The sequence below is a fragment of the Mercurialis annua genome, linkage group LG3 (assembly GCF_937616625.2).
Source record: "Mercurialis annua linkage group LG3, ddMerAnnu1.2, whole genome shotgun sequence".
In the NCBI taxonomy this organism is placed as follows: domain Eukaryota; kingdom Viridiplantae; phylum Streptophyta; class Magnoliopsida; order Malpighiales; family Euphorbiaceae; genus Mercurialis; species Mercurialis annua.
Genome location: NC_065572.1, coordinates 70,682,552 through 70,695,276, shown reverse-complemented (window position 1 = coordinate 70,695,276; position 12,725 = coordinate 70,682,552).

Below are 12,725 nucleotides of genomic sequence, written 5' to 3'. Positions count from 1 at the left end.
TTATGTATCTTGTTTTTAATATTTTCATCTTTAAATTAATTAAATTATCAAAAAAATTACTCTTGAGTACAAACGAAACATAAAAATCAAAAATAGGGTACAATTGAAAATTTTCCTAGGTCGTGGTATAAATGAAAAAAAATTACAAGTTGAGTGGTTTTTAAGTAATTAGGCCAGTAGGAAATAACTACTCAACACTAATAAGTAAGCTATTCCAAGATAAAATGATGAGAACTGCAAAACAGTCATCCACAAGGGCTTTTTAGCCACCGAATGGGCTACCTAATTAAAATCTAAATTTCGAAAATCGAAAAAGTAGATCAAAGATATCAACTAAAACTACTCCAACATTCTTGACGACGATGTCTGAAATCAACAACTTTTCCATTGCTGTTGTAGTCCTAGTGCATCCACCGCCAAGGAACCATCGTGCCTATGCCACAATTGAAAAAGCCAAATCGAAGCAAAAAATAATAAAACAACTAATTTGCCATTAAAATAGGTCTATAGTATTTTTTTTTAATAAATATTATTCTATCCACTTATCACAATTAAATGAATAGTAATGACATTCATCCAATAGTGAAACAGATAAAATAAATAAACACAAAGTAACTATAGAAACGGCCATAAAAATTATATTTTGTATATTACCGCCATACTAGATAAATTGAATATGGAAAAATTACTAAACGATCAAATATCTCAATATTTATTTAAAATATATATCAAAAGTTGATGAAAATATTAATTAGTTTTAGATAAAGGACTAATAAAAAAATTGAAATAATGTACTTGAATAATATAGTTGATGAAAAGCACGCTATGACAAAATTATTTTTTTAAAAAGAAGAGATAAATATATATTTTAATTAAGTTTAATTGTATTAAATGAAATTGCTGATTGAAAATTTCAAATTTGGCTTTTAAGTGTAAATTGAAAATGGCTCTACAATAAGAACCACATCTAACCCAAATTTTTTAACCTTAGAAATAGGAGAAATTTTTATGTAGACTCGGTCTACCACGTCATCCGTAGACTAACCTATCACATTGTGACACATCATTAAAATGATGGCAATCTTGTAAATTTGTTTTTTTACTTATTTACACCTTTAAATAGTAATATTACAAGATTGCCATCATTTTAATGATGTGTCATAATGTGATAGGTTTGGTCTACGGATGACGTGGTAAACCGAGTCTACCTAAGAATTTCTCTAGAAATAGATATGTTATTAAACTTATTTTGTTTAATGTTTGCTATCTAGCGGATTCAAAAGGACAAAGTTAATCAATATATAATATGCACAAAAGTTTAAAAAAAAAAAAGAAATTCAATAATCATAAACCAATACTATACAAATATTAATTATCAACTTATAATTGAAATTGAATAGAAAAAGAATAGAAAAGTACTTATCTGTGTAAATGAGAGAGGTAACCGTTTTGATGTCCCACGGTGTTGAATAACTTCATATTCCATCCAAATTTAAAATATTGTCAAATATATAAACTTCACTCTTTAAAAGCATATATTGTGGACTCTTTATAAATACTCTTTATTAAAAAAAAATTCAATGAATTTTTTATTTTGAAAAAAATAAAAAATAATTTAATTCTCCAAGTTTAAACGGTTAAAATAAATTTCTATTTCTTTTTAAAAAGATTACAAAATATTATTTTTATCATTTCTTTTTTAATTATTTATTTTAAATTATAAAAACTACAATCATTTAAATTTAAGAAGTATTAAACATTTTTTACTTTTAATTTATTTTAAAATACTCTTTAAAATAAAGAAGACCATTTAAGATGTTTTAAAGAGAAAGTGTCAAGAAATGATATATAATCACGCCAAATTTATCTTTATACAAAATATATCACAATCACGCCTCTTTATATAAAATTTGATAATTTAAGAATTTAGGATTGAAAAGAAATAGTGATAATAGTGATAATAGCAAGCATGATAATAGTGATAATAGCAAGCATGATAATAGTAATAATTTCAATTTTTTCACAAAATAGTGATAATAGTAAGCATGATAACCACATAATTGTTTCAAGAAAAAGCAAAAATAATCATTCTTCACTAGCATAATGTTATAGATTATTAAAGGAAATTTAAACTAAAAAGATTAGATTTAGAAGAATTCATATTTACAAATTTAAAGATCAAAGAAAAAGAAACGGTCTTGTAATCAAAATAAGACCCACTTATAGAATTAATCCCAAAAAAGCAAATAATCAGGAGATTAAAAATTAAATGCAAGTTTAATTATAAGTTAGTGACATTTTTTTAAAAAGGAAAGATTGAATCTTTGATAGGTAAGAACCTTTTTTATTTTCTTGAGATGAGTAAAAAGAAAATTATAGTTAAAAAAACTCACTAAATATTAATGGTATATGTAATTTTTCTTAAGTTTTTGCTTGCGGATCATCCCTAATTACTTTCAAAAAAAATTAAAAAAAAATTAAATTAAAAAAAGAGAATAGCTGACTAATTACTAGGGATAGTAATGTCCACATCCTAAAAATTGCTCTGACTATATCAAAATTTGCTCTGAAAATATCGCCACCCTTTTTTAAATTATATTTTTATCTATTATATTTTTTATATTTTTATAAGAATAAAGAGTCACTTCATCTTCTCAACTTGACAGAAAATACCAAAATAATCATTTTCAAACAAATCGGTCAAAAAACACCTACAAATGTGCCAAATCATATAAAAAACACCTTTTTGACAAAATTAGAGAGTTGAATTCTTAATTAAATATAACTAACTCTAATTTAATTATAAATAAGTCTAATTAGTCATAATTGACTAAAATTCTAATTAATACAAATTAGACCTAATTTACTGTTAATTAAAAATATAGTCGCCATCGCACTTCAGGCGAACGTTTGTTTTATCTTCCGTTTTAAACCAGTTAGGTTTGGACTGGAATAAAAAAGAACCATCTACACATTTTTTTCTTTTCGTTCGAAGGGGTTCCAGTGACCCCCTTGACTTTAATGTAGGACCGTCACTACACATAAAGCAATATGTGCTTTTTTTATCAAGTTCAAATGTTATAATACATACCAATTAATTTTTAGCAAAATTTTAACTAAACTTTAAATCAGATAGCATAGCATGTGCGAGAGTTGGGGTTCAAACCTCCAACCTCGAAGTGTACAATAAAAGGCTAAGCCATCAAATTAAATCCTCAAGTACCAATATGTGGTTAACTGACTACTTTACAAAAAAAAATTACTAATATCTTTAACATTAATTAATCTAAATTGTAAAATTATATTTATTTTAGTAAATATATATATATATATATATATATATATATATTATTTTATATTAAACTATACAATTTGACCCTTTTAAAAATTATTTCTAACTTTACGTTTTAATAAAGGGATTATTTTCCAAATACCTTTTTTGGCAAAGTATTTAGAGCATATTGACCCATATTTCTCTTATTGATTACGCTACCTATTCTTCTAACTTATTTAAAAAAAAACCCACTATATATAGAAGTTTTATCTCATTTAAGTTAAACTTTTATATAGTCACTCTTTTTTCTCTCTTCTCTCTCAAAGTTATCTATTCTTTTCTTCTTCTTTTTTCGTTTGATTTTCAGTTTGTCTCTTCCAGTTACTTTTCCGTTCGTATTTCCGTTCGCGCTTCCGTTCGTCTACTTCCGATGAATTTCTCGTCGTGTTCGGTCGTTTTTTGTTCTTCTTTTCCGTTCGTACTAGTTCGTTCGTCTCTTCCGTTCACTCTATGGATTTCTTGACTCGTTTTTAGATTTGTGTAATTTTTTAGGTTTTTTATAATGATTTGAATATTTTGTTAATAAATTATTATAGATTTATAATTTTTTATTTATAAAATTGTTCTATTAATCATATAATTATTTATTTTGTTTTTCTCTTATTCATGGATTTGTTTATTACTACTGATTTTATAAAGAACAAACTGATTTATGGTGCATTTATAGTAATTTTATGATATATTAACGTTTTAGTGTATTTTTGGTGTATTTATAGTGTATTTCTGCCGCTTTTAGTATATCTATGGTGCATTTACAGTGTTTATGGTGTATTTGCAGTGTTTTCATGGTATAAACTATAAAAACACTATAAAATGCCATAAATAAACTAATCTTACACTATAAAAACACCATAAAAACACTATATATACACACTATTGTTACACTATAAAAAAAATTCCAGGAAAAAAATCTTAAAAAAATTATTAAAAACTAAAAAATAGGGCTGTGCAATCGGTCGGTTCGGTCAACCGAAAAAACCGAAAACCAAAATTGGAAACCGAAAAAGGTATTTGTGAAATTTTTTTAAAAAGGTATTTTTCGTAAATAATAAAAGTTAGAAAAGAAAAGTCAAAACTTGACAGGTAAAAGTGTAAATAAGTTACCGAAACATGTATTTCAGGAAATTACCGCTTTAATAAACTAGTTATATTTGGATGAAAAAAATATAACTATTAATTGAAAAGTATGATTATTTATTTCATGCAACGAGTGTAACACGTCATCCTTACGACAAGTCAATTGACATTTATTATATATTTTTTTAATTATTTCTTATTTTTATAATTATTAAAAATTCAACATGACAAACGTCTTATTTGATTTGTTATATGAATAGCGTAAAATAACCACTGTAAATTATTCAAAAAGCATACATGATCATCAATGAAATGCAAATTATTGTTCAGCCAATTAAAGCATAACATATTGACAAAAAAATTAAAGCATAGCATATCACTATGATATGTGTCACTCTTGCTTATCTGGCTATCACCAAATAGCAAATTTGCTTACATGGCAGTAGAATTCGAGCCAGTGCCGTGGGACTGGAGAAATTTTTAGATAGACTCATTCCACCACGTCATTCATGAACTAAACTTATCACGTAATGATACGTCATTAAAATAATGGCAATCTTGTAAATTTGTTTATTACTTATTTACACATTTAAATAGTAATATCATAAGATTGTATTATTTTAACGGCGTGTCATTACGTGACAGGTTTAGTTTATGGATTACGTAATGGACTGAGTCAATCTAAGAATTTCTCGTGGGACTGTACTTTCATTCTGCGTGTGTAGTGCAATAATGCAACATGATCGATGGTAGCCACTTTGCACATTCTACGTATGCAGAAATAATGACTTGGCATATGGTATTACATATATGACACGTGGAAATGTTTTTTGTTTCCAACCCAAAAAAAAAAGTGGAGAGAGAGACTTTTATAAAGCAAAAAAAGAAGTAGGAAGGAAAGAAAATGGCGGGGATTAGAAAAAAAAAGAATAATACTAAGCGATAGCCATGAAATTTCACAAACAGAATTTTTCAAAATTTATCTAAAAACAACCCATAATCCTTTTCTTTTTCCTTAGATTGCTCTTTATTATATTTTCAATTATGGCAATTTTCTGTCCCCAATTTCTGCGCAGACATAACTTTCCTTAAAAATATAAGAGCCAATATGTAGAAGGACCATTTGATGACGACAAATCGTGGAAGGACCATTTGATGACGACAAAAATGTTGTCGGAAACTAGTACTACTCAATGAATAATTACATGTTAGTAACATGTAGGGGTGTAAATGAACCGAGCCGAGCCGAGCTTTAAAGTGTTCATGTTTGGTTCGTTTAGCGAACAAGGTCATGTTCGGTTCATGTTCAGTCGAGCTTTAAACGGAGTGTTCATGTTCGGTTCGTTTAAATTTTATAGTGTTGAATTCTTAATTAAATATAACTAACTCTAATTTAATTATAAATAAGCCTAATTAGTCACAATTGACTAAAATTATAATTAATACACATTAGACCTAATTTACTGTTAATCAAAAATATAGTCGCCATCGCACTTCAGGCGAACGTTTGTTTTATCTTCCGTTTTAATCTAGTTAGGTTTGGACTGGAATAAAAAAGCACCCGTCTATACATTTTTTCTTTTCATTCGAAGGGGTTCCAGTGACCCCTTTGACCCTAATGTAGGACCGTCACTATATCTATTCATGGGTTTGGGTACCCGGCCCGCCGCCCAGGCCCGTCCTCTTAGGGCCGGGCTTGTACACCAATATTTAGTCCCAAGCTCGGTCCGGGTCCGAGCCCGGAAAAAAACCCGCTTTTTGATGGGCGGGCTTGGGCTTTCAATATCATAAAAAATCAACGTAAGCCCGCCCAAGCCCGGCCCGAGCCCGAAAAAAGAGTGTATTAGGGCCGGGTTTGGGTAGTATATTAAAAGCCCGAACCGGGCTTGGGCGGGCTTGGGCTTGTCTTTAAAAAAGTCAAGCTCGCCTAAGCCCGGCACGAGCCCGCCCAAACCCGACCCATGAACAGGTCTAACCGTCACTACACATAAAGTAATATGTGCTTTTTTTTATCAACTTCAAATGTTATAATACATACCAATTAGTTTTTAGCAAAATTTTAACTAAATTTTAAATCAGATAGCATAGCCTGTGCGAGAGTTGGAGTTCAAACCTCCAACCTCGAAGTGTACAATAAGAGACTAAGCCATCAAACTAAACCCTCAAGTACCATTATGTGGTTAACTGACTACTTTACAAAAAAGAAATTACTAATATCTTTTATATTTATTAATCCAAATTATAAAATTATATTTATTTTAGTAAAATATATATATATATATATATATATATATATATATATATATTTATTTTATATTGATAGGAGTATTTTACTCCTATATTTAGGGTCGATTTTACTCGGTTTTCATCATGTGTAGTATTGTTTTTATACATTATTTGGCGTTTTTACGTTTAATAGTGTTTGTTAGTGTTTCAGTGGAAATTAGGTGAAAAACGACTATTTGGGGCAAATTTATGGTGGATTGCGTGTAAGAGTAAAAAGCGTAGCTTGCGGACGAAGGAATTGAAGTTCACGAACGAGATTGAGGAAAAAAGGGGTTGTTCCGTTCGAAACAAAGGTTTCACGAACGGGAACCATGCAGAATGAGCATGAGTCCCGAACGAGAAGGCCTTGTCCCGTTCGGGACTCAAGAAGAAATCAAATCTCAAAGCTTTCGGTCTGCAGTTTTTTCGAACGGAACTATGGTTTCCCGTTCGGGAAAGAAGAAAATTGGGCATGTCACGAACGGAACTATGGCTTCCCGAACGGAAAAGAAGAGAATTTGGCGTGCAGCAGACTTTGAATTGGACTTAAATTCCTCCTCAAATTACAATTACAATTCCTATTACAAATTGATTTGTAATACGAATTAGAAGACTCCGGAACTTCTCCTACTATATAAAGACCTTGTACTAGACTCAATTTAACATGTAGAATAATTTAGAATACATTAGTTTTAATTATTTTCTCTTAGATTAGCGTTTTAGTTTTCTGTTTCTCAGCAGTTTATAAGTAGTTTATAATTAGTTTCTGCAAGACGATTGTTGAAGATTTCAAGTTTAATCAAGACGATTCTTTCCGAAATTGACAACTCCGGTATTTATTGTTTAATTATGCTTTCTTCTTCATCATCCTTCTTGTTTTGTTTCAGTTTTAATATGAGTAACTAAAACCCTTGTTCGAGGGTTGATATGAACTTATAAATTGGTAATTATTTGGATTGGATGGATTAGTATTAATTCGTGTCTTAATTATTAATCTTATTGCTTGGATTAAATTAGCTACTTAGTTCATGAGTTTGTGTTTAGTTAACTAATTGAGAGATTGTTAATTAAATAGACATAGATAATTAAGAACTTAAAGAAAAACGCCGTGAGAGCGGGTTGGAATTTAGGTAGTCGTTGAGTTTGCTTCATAATTATAATTTGATTATTTAATTCAGTTTTAATATCGTGAGAGCGAGTTAATAATTGGTTAGTTAATTAGGTTGTGATTTTATTCGGATCTTTGAGGCTTGAGAGGGCGGGATTCGGTGCTTTAGAATAGCTCGATTCGCGATAAAATCACTAAGAAATCCTATTCCATAATTTTACTTATTTATTTGGGATTATCAATCCTTGAACTTTTTAATCTTATTGTTTTAAACCCTATTTTATTATTTGTTTTCAGTTTATATTAGTTTAATTAAATTACAAAACCCTATTGATTTTTCTAGCTAGCCGATTAAAGAATATTTGAAATTAGTGATTAAGTCCATTGTCTCTGTGGGATCGATACTTGGTCTTCCAAGTTATATTACTTGAGCGATATCGTACACTTGCGATTATTTGCCAACAAGTTTTTGGCGCCGTTGCCGGGGACAATTGCGTATTTAATAAATTAAGAGTATTATATTCTTGATTGTGTTAGCTTTTATTTTCTGTTTTTTATTTTTATTTTTTTTGTGTTTATTGGATTTTACGTGGGGTGTTCTTGTTTTTGGGTGTGCAGGAAATTTGATATTTGTTGGTTTATCCTCAATTTGTTTTTGGTGTACCTATTTTGGAAAGAGTAATGGCATGGAATCAAAATTATATGCAGTACCAAAATTTTCAGTATAATTGTGAAATTTGTGGGGATTTTGGTCATACTCGAGTTGACTGTCATGTACTCTATCCAGATTGGAATGGACATGCCAACTATATGGGTGATCAATGGCAAGCTAGTGAAACTTATGGTTGGAACGATACTTGGGAGAACTTCAATGAAAATTTGAACTTTAATTCAAGTTATCACCCACATCAAAACGAATGGGATTTCAATTCCAACTTTGATAATGAACCACAACAATCACCGGATTTTCAGAAAAATTGGAATGTGGATGAAGGAAGCAAGATTGACGAATTCATTGAGGAGATGAGAACCGGTTTCCAAAATCAAGCCGCGGTCAACCACCGTCTTGAGACGCAAATTTCTCAATTGGCTATTTTGATTCAAAATATAGCTCAAGATGGCCTACCATCTACAACAGAATCAAATCTAAAAGAGCAAGTAAAAGTAATTGAGCTTCGAAGCGGAAAATCACCTGACAGTCCATATGTTACGAAGGTGGTTCAAGTTGACGATGTGCCGGTCAATAGTGACGATGAGATGGCTGAAACTCCATATGTCAATGCTTTAGTTGGACATCATCCAATAAAGGTACATGTAGAGGTCGAAAAAGAACAGTGTGAGGATGGTGAACTTGAAACTCCGATTTTCCACCCAGTTACAACATCCATGAGCTTAAATAATGAAAGTGGAGAGCAATTTGGTATTACGGTACTCTACAAGGAATTTAATAAAACCTTTGATTTTAAAGATCCATTCTTAGAAGGGTTTGATTCCGAGTATGATGGAAATAATACTAAATATATGAATATGCTTCATACTCCTCATGTTCCCTACTATAGAGTACAAGCATACTCTATATCATCCGAGTTTTATTTGAAGGAGCCAACAAGAAAAAAGAGGAAGAAGATGCTACCAAGACGGCTTCCTCATGTTAGGTTGTATTTTTAGCAACCTTACGCGAAGAGTCTAGCTTTAGACTCTAACTAAAGCGCACTTGGGAGGCAATCCCAAGAGGTATTATTTTCCTTTCATCTTACACTCATGTTTTTCAATTTTTTTTATTATTTCATTACACTGAGGACATTGCATGAAATAGTGTGAGGATGGGGGAAAAACATATCGTTTAGTTAGGATTTTTATTTATTTATTATTGTTTGTTTATTTATGTTTTCTTAGGTTTAGTTTGTTTTTTTTTAGTTTGTTTTTCTTGTGTTTTCATGCTTTAGTAGATTGTATTAGGGTGTTTTAGGATAGTCGTAGTTTTTTACAATGCCTTGTATCGCTTTAAATCTTTGTCTTTCAATTATGAAAAAAAGTGTTAGTTGATTTGGTGTTATCTTTTAAATTTGTCAATTGTAGATTTTCCCGAATCAATGAATGTATGAACGCGATTTCTTAATTCGACAATTGATAAGCGATGCTTGCTTAATGACTTAATAATTCGTTGACATAATCCGATGAAATAAGGGCGAATTCAAAATTTAGACTTGTTCAAATCGTTGAAACATAATTGAATAACTTGATGCGGATTCATGACATGTCGATTGTTTATTTTTATAATCGTTTTTAAACTTCTGGCATAAGTAGCATAATTCTTGTAGGAATTGAGTTTATGGCATAACACTACACACTTTTGAGAGTTTTGAGCTTAATTTCCTTGTTGTGAGTGTTGATTTCATGTTTTATTCCTAGAACTTGCTCGGTGTCCGTTTAAAGTTACACGGTTGAGTTTTCAACAATTAGATGATTATGGCAATTAGGTATAACCTTTCTTTTAGACCACTTAAATAGACTACCCTTTATTCCCTAGATTACACCAATTTGAGCCTTAAACCTTTTTATTGTTTTTACCATATTTTACCCTTTACCGTTCTATGCTTTACCTCTTTTGTTTACCTTATCGACTTTATATATTATTTGTTGTGACTATGATGAATATAGGTGATTAATAACTCGAGATTAGTGAAAAGAAAAAGTGAACTACATTGTGCTTAAAAGATAAAGTTACGCCTTATAAAAGATTGAAAAAGAAAAAAAAAAGAGAGATAGAAATTTGCAAGCAAAAAGCTTCAAAAAGAAAAAAATTTCTGAGATTGCAAAAAGCAATGAGGAGAGCGTAATTTAAAAAGAAAAGAAAGTTATAAGTTCATATAAACGCAAATGCGGAGTTAGATCGACCTAGAAGTTAATAGTAGTAATAAATAATTTATTAAGTTGATAATTAGCCTTTGTTTTATCCTTTTTACCTACCCTTTACCTTAACCACGTTACAACCCCAATAAAGACCATATGATTTTTGTTGATTACCGAATCAAGTAGCGGAGTCCGGGACTATGAGCAAGCTTATGGTGAGTATTCATGTTTTCAATTGTGAGCTTTCTTTGTTATACACCCTACTTGTTGAAATATTGATGCCATTAGCTTAGTTTTTACTAAATTGTGCTATGATTTGCCTAAGTGAGAAATTGATTATTTTCCATGTCCCGCAAGTGATAGTGAAGCTTGAAGTGTGATTCAATTTGACCTTGTACTAATGAGTTATTAACCGTTGTTATATTGAATTATGTCATAAAATTATTATTGTTATTTGATTGCATCATTATTTAGTTGTCGGTTTTAGAAGGTTGTTTTTTATATTATTCATAGGGTCGGGGATTTCTTTGATTGATTTATTGTTAAGTTATATGCTAAGGATTTCTAACATATTTTGTAGAGTAAGATTTATTTCTTGCTTGAGGACAAGCAAAGGTTAAGTGTGAGGAGGTTTGATAGGAGTATTTTACTCCTATATTTAGGGTCGATTTTACTCGGTTTTCATCATGTGTAGTATTGTTTTTATACATTATTTGGCGTTTTTACGTTTAATAGTGTTTGTTAGTGTTTCAGTGGAAATTAGGTGAAAAACGACTATTTGGGGCAAATTTATGGTGGATTGCGTGTAAGAGTAAAAAGCGTAGCTTGCGGACGAAGGAATTGAAGTTCACGAACGAGATTGAGGAAAAAAGGGGTTGTTCCGTTCGAAACAAAGGTTTCACGAACGGGAACCATGCAGAATGAGCATGAGTCCCGAACGAGAAGGCCTTGTCCCGTTCGGGACTCAAGAAGAAATCAAATCTCAAAGCTTTCGGTCTGCAGTTTTTTCGAACGGAACTATGGTTTCCCGTTCGGGAAAGAAGAAAATTGGGCATGTCACGAACGGAACTATGGCTTCCCGAACGGAAAAGAAGAGAATTTGGCGTGCAGCAGACTTTGAATTGGACTTAAATTCCTCCTCAAATTACAATTACAATTCCTATTACAAATTGATTTGTAATACGAATTAGAAGACTCCGGAACTTCTCCTACTATATAAAGACCTTGTACTAGACTCAATTTAACATGTAGAATAATTTAGAATACATTAGTTTTAATTATTTTCTCTTAGATTAGCGTTTTAGTTTTCTGTTTCTCAGCAGTTTATAAGTAGTTTATAATTAGTTTCTGCAAGACGATTGTTGAAGATTTCAAGTTTAATCAAGACGATTCTTTCCGAAATTGACAACTCCGGTATTTATTGTTTAATTATGCTTTCTTCTTCATCATCCTTCTTATTTTGTTTCAGTTTTAATATGAGTAACTAAAACCCTTGTTCGAGGGTTGATATGAACTTATAAATTGGTAATTATTTGGATTGGATGGATTAGTATTAATTCGTGTCTTAATTATTAATCTTATTGCTTGGATTAAATTAGCTACTTAGTTCATGAGTTTGTGTTTAGTTAACTAATTGAGAGATTGTTAATTAAATAGACATAGATAATTAAGAACTTAAAGAAAAACGCCGTGAGAGCGGGTTGGAATTTAGGTAGTCGTTGAGTTTGCTTCATAATTATAATTTGATTATTTAATTCAGTTTTAATATCGTGAGAGCGAGTTAATAATTGGTTAGTTAATTAGGTTGTGATTTTATTCGGATCTTTGAGGCTTGAGAGGGCGGGATTCGGTGCTTTAGAATAGCTCGATTCGCGATAAAATCACTAAGAAATCCTATTCCATAATTTTACTTATTTATTTGGGATTATCAATCCTTGAACTTTTTAATCTTATTGTTTTAAACCCTATTTTATTATTTGTTTTCAGTTTATATTAGTTTAATTAAATTACAAAACCCTATTGATTTTTCTAGCTAGCCGATTAAAGAATATTTGAAATTAGTGATTAAGTCCATTGTCTCTGTGGGAT